The 6,636-nt window shown below is 44.0% G+C and overlaps 1 pseudogene; it reads left to right on the top strand.

Annotated features, from left to right (window-relative positions):
• Nucleotides 1–1,938: 1,938 nt before the first annotated feature.
• Nucleotides 1,939–3,520, top strand: LOC103227349 (large ribosomal subunit protein uL30-like 1 pseudogene; annotated as a pseudogene).
• Nucleotides 3,521–6,636: the final 3,116 nt, after the last annotated feature.

The raw sequence follows: 6,636 nt of genomic DNA, 5'->3' as shown, positions 1-6,636 counted from the left end.
AGGCAGGAGAATCACTTGCACCCAGCAGGCAGAGCTTGCAGTGAGCCAAGATCGTGCCACTGCACTCCAGCCTGGGCAACAGAGTGAGACTCTGTCTCAAAAAAAAGAATGCACTTGAGTACTCCTGCAGTATAATATCTCCATGCTTTGGAGATAATCTCCATCACTAATACTCACATCAGGTACCTACATGCCTCATTTAGCGTGGCAATTTGAGAAATATTTTGTATTTTTACATTTTTTCCCTTTTACACCAACAAAGCAAAAACATAGTGAAAAATATCTTAATATTTAAAAATATGTACACTTAAGATATCTATCTATATGAAATATAGGTATCCATAGAGTGTATTCACATACGTATTAACGTACAGGCATAGCTTATTTTATTGCACCTTACTTTATGGCACTTCACAGATACTGTATTTTTTATGAATTGAAGGTTTGTGGCAAGCCTGTGTTGAGCAAGTCTATCGTTACCATTTTTCCAACAGCACGTGCTCACCTCGTGTCTCCATGCCAATATTTTTAAATTAAGGTATATATGCATTGATTTTTTTAGACATAATGCAATTGCACATTTAAAGACTATACTACAGGCCAGGCGTGATGGCTCACACTTGCAATACCAGCACTTTGGGAAGCCAAGGCAGGAGGATCACTTAAGCCCAGGAGTTTCAGACCAGCCTAGGCAACATAGTGAGACCCCATCTCTATTAAAAAATAAGTAAATAGGCCGGGCATGGTGGCTCATGCCTGTAATCCCAGCACTTTGGGAGGCTGAGGGAGGCTGATCAGTTGAGGCCAGGAGTTCAAGACTAGCCTGGCCAACATGGTAAAACCCCATCTCTACTAAAAGTACAAAAATTAGCTGGGCATGGTGGCAGGTGCCTGTAATCCCAGCTACTTCAGAGGCTGAGGCAAAAGAATCACTTGAACCTGGAAGGCAGAGGTTGCAAGGAACTGAGATGCCACTGCACTCCAGTCTGGGCGACAGTGAGGCTCTGCTTCAAAACATACAATACAATACAAAATTGAAAAATAAAAAAGACTACAGTACAGTGTAAACATAACTTTTATATGTACTGGAAAACCAAAAAATTTATGTAACTCACTTCACTGTGATATTCATGTCATCGCATGGGCCTGGAACCAAACCTGCAATATATTTGAGGTAAGCATATATATGTATATGTAGGTATATACTATATATATGTATCTGTGTAGGAGCGAGGTGTGATGGCATGCACCTGTAGTCCCAGACTTTGGGAGGTTTAGGCAGGAGGATCACTTTAGTCCAGGAGTTCAAGGCCAGCCTGAGTAACAGAGCAAAACTCCCATCTCTAAAATATATATAAAACAAACATACACAGAGAGAAATCCATTACAACACTGAGCAGTTTAGTTAGATATTTTTCTCATGATTGCTTGATCAATTTGGTAGAGTGAGTACTTTGATTTGGTCTCAGAACATGAGCCTGATGCAGCATAATGTGCTTTCCTCAACTCAATGGCCTTTGCCAATCTATTAACTCTGCTATGCAGGTGAATTGCCTGAGCTCAGGAGTTCAAGACCAGCCTGGGCAACATGGCGAAACCCTGTCTCTATTGAAAAACAAAAAATTAGCCAGGTGTGGTGGTGCACACTTGTGGTCCTAGCTACTTGGGAAGCTTGAGGCCCGATAATTGCTTGAACTGGGGAGGTGGAGGTTGCAGTGAGCTGAGATCGGGCAATTGCACTCCAGCCTGAGGGACAGAGTGAGACTCTGTCTCCAAAAAAATAAAATAAAATAAATTTTTTTGACCGGGCACGGTGGCTTATGCCTGTAATCTCAGCACTTTGGGAGGCTGAGACGGGCGGATCACGAGGTCAGGAGATCAAGACCATCCTGGCTAACACGGTGAAACCCCGTCTCTACTAAAAATACAAACAAAAATTGGCCGGGCATGGTGGTGGGCGCCTGTAAGTCCCAGCTACTCGGGAGGCTGAGACAGGAGAATGGCGTGAACCCGGGAGGTGGAGCTTGCAGTGAGCCAAGATCAGCCGCTGCACTCCAGCCTGGGCGACAGAGCAAGACTCTATCTCAAAAAAAAAAAAAATTTTTTTTTCCTAACTCTTTTGTGTAACAAGCTGTTGTTCCCTATGATACTAAATTTTTAAGGAATTTTTCTAATGTTACAAATATTTAATTTTGTCTTTGTGAACAGTAAAGATCCTTTACTTTTTGATTGTTTCAAATGCTTTGAAATCATTCAGTTGATTGTACAAATCATGGACAAATGCTTAGTGTGAAAATTATGTTGGAAGTATATCTATTGGTTTTATAAATTCAACAGTAAGGATCAGTAGCTGCAACACCAGAAAGATGGCTGAGCAAGAGCAAAGAAAAATCCCTTTGGTTCCAGAAAATCTCCTGAAAAATAGGAAGACTTAAAGAAGGAGCAGTGGAAAGAAAAAGGGTTCAGGTTTAAGCGACTGGAATCATTCCTACATGATTCCAGAAACGTGACAAGGTGTGTCTCAGATGACTAAAGTAAAACTTCGTGCCTTGGAATTGCCAGAAAAATATTCCTTGACCTTTGTTGTACGCATCAAAAGGATTAATGGCGTGAACTTACTGGTGCAGAGAACCATTGCAAGACTTCGCCTAAAGAAAATTTTTAGTGGTGTCTTTGTAAAAGTCACCCCCCAGAACATAAAAATGCTGCGTATAGTGGACACTTATGTGATCTGGGGATTTCCAAATCTGAAGTCTGTCTGGGAATTCATTCCGAAACGTGGACAAGCCAAGGTCAAGAATAAGACCATCCCTCTGACAGACAACACAGTGATTGAGGAGCACCTGGGGAAGTTTGTTGTCATTTGCTTGGAAGACCTCATTCATGAAATTGCCTTCCCAGGGAAGCATTTCCAGGAGATCTCACGGTTCTTGCGCCCTTTCCACCTCTCAGTGGCCCATCATGCTACCAAAAATACAATGGGCTTCCTCAAGGAGATGGGCACACCTGGTTATTGGAGTGAACACATCAATCAGCTCATCTGCCAGCTGAACTAGACCCAGGTGCCAAACTACAGTAAAAAAAAAAATTTTTTTTTGAGATGGAATTTTGCTCTTGTTGCCCAGGCTGGAGTGCAATGGCATGGTCTCGGCTCACTGCAACCTCCGCCTCCCAGGTTCAAGCAATTCTCCTGCTTCAGTCTCCCAAGTAGCTGGGATTACAGGCATGCACCACCACGCCCAACTAATTTTGTATTTTTAGTAGAGACGGGGTTTCTCCATGTTGAGGCTGGTCTCGAACTCCTGACCTCAGGTGATCTGTCCGCCTCAGCCTCCATAAAGCGCTGGGATTACAGGCGTGAGCCACCACGCCTGGCCAAAACTGCAGTAAATTTTTATCAGTGAAGTGGAAGCATGTGTGTGTGTTTTTTTTTTTTTTTTTGAGATTCTTTATCAAGTATCTTCAGAGATTATTTCCTGCTTTATCTTCAAAAACTGGAAAGGAAGGGTTAAAGAAAAGACAGTAGGCCGGGCGCGGTGGCTCAAGCCTGTAATCCCAGCACTTTGGGAGGCCGAGGCGGGTGGATCACGAGGTCAGGAGATCAAGACCATCCTGGCTAACATGGTGAAACCCCGTCTCTACTAAAAATACAAAAAACTAGCCGGGCGTGGTGGCGGGCGCCTGTAGTCCCAGCTACTCGGAGGCTGAGGCAGGAGAATGGCGTAAACCCGGGAGGCGGAGCTTGCAGTGAGCAGAGATCGCGCCACTGCACTCCAGCCTGGGTGACACAGCGAGACTCCGTCTCAAAAAAAAAAAAAAAAAGACAGTAGCTTATGTTCATGGCAAGTACCTCTCATCGCAGTCCAGTTCCAAGGAAAAATTCCAGCGTTTTCTACATTGGCTGCCGCCTTGTCTGCTGAAGGAGTTCTGTTTTGTTGCATCTTCTATCCTAGGGTTTAATGTTGGTAAATGAGTAACTCTGGCATTTGTACAAGGCTCCCTAAGACTCCTGAGCAGTCGACCAAGCCCGGGGACATAATTGAATCTGCAGATTTCTGGGGACTTGTTTTGAAAAAGACTTGAAATACACATAGGAAGAAAGGCCCAAAATAAATGTTAACTTGTCCAAAAAAAAAAAAAAAAAATTCAACAATAAGCTTTGTTAGTTTTTCCTAAAAGGTGCATCGTATCCAAACACTGTAAAGCCTAATTTTTTTTTTTTTTTTTGAGACGGAGTCTTTCTCTGTCGCCCAGGCTGTGGTGCGGTGGCCGGATCTCAGCTCACTGCAAGGTCCGCTTCCCGGGTTTATGCCATTCTCCTGCCTCAGCCTCCCGAGTAGCTGGGACTACAGGCGCCCGCCACCTCGCCCAGCTTGTTTTTTTTTTTTTTTTTGTATTTTTTAGTAGAGATGGGGTTTCACCACATTAGCCAGGATGGTCTCGATCTCCTGACCTCATGATCTGCCCGTCTCGGCCTCCCAAAGTGCTGGGATTACACACTTGAGCCACAGCACCCGGCCAAAGCTTAATTTTTTTTTTTTTTTTTTTTTTTTTTTTTTTTTTTGAGACGGAGTCTGGCTCTGTCGCCCAGGCTGGAGTGCAGTGGCCGGATCTCAGCTCACTGCAAGCTCCGCCTCCTGGGTTTACGCCATTCTCCTGCCTCAGCCTCCCGAGTAGCTGGGACTACAGGCGCCGCCACCACGCCCGGCTAGTTTTTTGTATTTTTTAGTAGAGACGGGGTTTCACCGTGTTAGCCAGGATGGTCTCGATCTCCTGACCTCGTGATCCGCCCGCCTCGGCCTCCCAAAGTGCTGGGATTACAGGCTTGAGCCACCGCGCCCGGCCAAAGCTTAATTTTTAATGTTAGCACTAAGATTGGTGCAACTCAAGATTCATTATCTGAACTGTGGCAGAAATGAAAAGTGATTCAGATAGTTTTCCTAAATCTGAAAATCTGAAATGCAATGCAAGAGGTAGCTTGCTTAATTCCTTTCACAGGAGGGATTCGGACTAGAGGAACTGCTTTAGGCAAAGTACATGCATTATCAGATTTGGGTGAATTGTACAGGAGAAAAGTCTTACAGATGCTTAACTGAAGAAGGTATTTCAGTACAGCCCATCTACCATTGCCCAGTGGAGGATTAATACACGAAGGAATCCTAGGCATGTAGCAAATTTGGTTGATGTTTCAAACAGTGCCCTCGCCTTGGTCCCCAGTGAACCCACACAAGAAAGAAAAAGCGACAAGTGTAGAAAAGATTCAGAAACAAAAGTATGCTTTTTGTTTGGTTGGATTTCTACTGGGACGAACAGTAAAAACGCGAAGTATGGGCAAAACTTTGTTTTTGGGCACTTCAGAGAGTCTATACAGGAGAGAATTCAGTCCACAGAAAGAATGTGGGGGAGAGTTTCAGCAAGCATTTATGCACTAGAAAACCTCTAAGAGAAGAGTAACAGGGCAGCCTTCATTATACATGACAGGGAGGAGTAACCAGGAAATGCAGGAGTAAATGCTTCAGTGGCATGACTCAACAAATATTTGGAAAATCCTTTATGAACTCCAATCTTTTGTTACCAATTGTCCATTTGGATAAAAGAGGCTGCTGGGCATTCTTCCACAGACTCACCTGGGACATTCAACACTGTTCTTAGTAGTTCCAAAAGTTAACAGAAACCCTAGGAGTTTTAGTTTTGAGATTTAGTTTGATTCTAAGCCCTTCTGTTCTTCCCTTCCAGTTAAAAGATATCTGAGGTTGGGCATGGTGGCTCATGCCTGTAATCCCAGTACTTTGGGAGGCCAAGGCAGGAGGATCACTTGAGCTTAGGAGTTCAAGATCAACCTGGGCAACATAGCAAGACCTTATCTCTACTAAAAATAAAAAAATAATAACCCAGGCATGGTGGCACATGCCTGGAGTCCCAGAAACTCAGGAGGCTGAGGTGGGAGGATTGCTTGAGCCTGGGAGATTGAGGCTGTGGTGAGCCCAACCTGGGCAACAGAGTGAGACCCTTGTCTCAAAAATAAAATGTATCTGAGGTTCTCAAGGTGAGCTCAAGGTTCTAGTCTGCTTAATGGCAGGGAGAACTCTAGGTCTGGGATGGTCCCAGCACTGTACTTAGACTAGTGCAGGGGAGAGGTCAGGAGACTAGACGGGGTCAAAGATAGTTCTCGGAAATAACCTTGAAGCCATGGTAAGGCTGCTATCTGAACATGCTAAAATAAAGCTTCCCTCTTGTTTCCTGGAAATCATCTGCTGGTTTATGGAGGACATATTTGTGAGAACTTTAGTACTAATGTTTAAGGCTAAACCTAGGATTATGTGTTTCTCATATTTCACTTTTAAAGCAAGCCTCAATAGATTTTAATATCATGGTGTAAGTAATCTGTTCTCATATCATCTGGTATCATTTTAGTAATCCAGTCTCATCTCAAGCTACAGAAAACCCTTCTTCCACTCCCCACCCCACAAATTCGAAGGTTGTTATGAGACATCATGTTATGCGCAACAGCTGAGTACTGGCTAAGCTATGACTTTCCCCCTGGAGGATTCTCACTCCACAACTGGAACTGTCCTGCTCCTGCCTCCCTGCCCAAGTTTCTCCCCAATTGTCTATCATCCCTTAGTCCAGGAAGAC

Source organism: Chlorocebus sabaeus, chromosome 5, assembly GCF_047675955.1.
Source record: "Chlorocebus sabaeus isolate Y175 chromosome 5, mChlSab1.0.hap1, whole genome shotgun sequence".
Taxonomy (NCBI): Eukaryota; Metazoa; Chordata; class Mammalia; order Primates; family Cercopithecidae; genus Chlorocebus; species Chlorocebus sabaeus.
The sequence above is the reverse complement of the archived record's forward strand: the minus strand, read 5'-3'. Positions and strand labels throughout refer to the sequence as shown.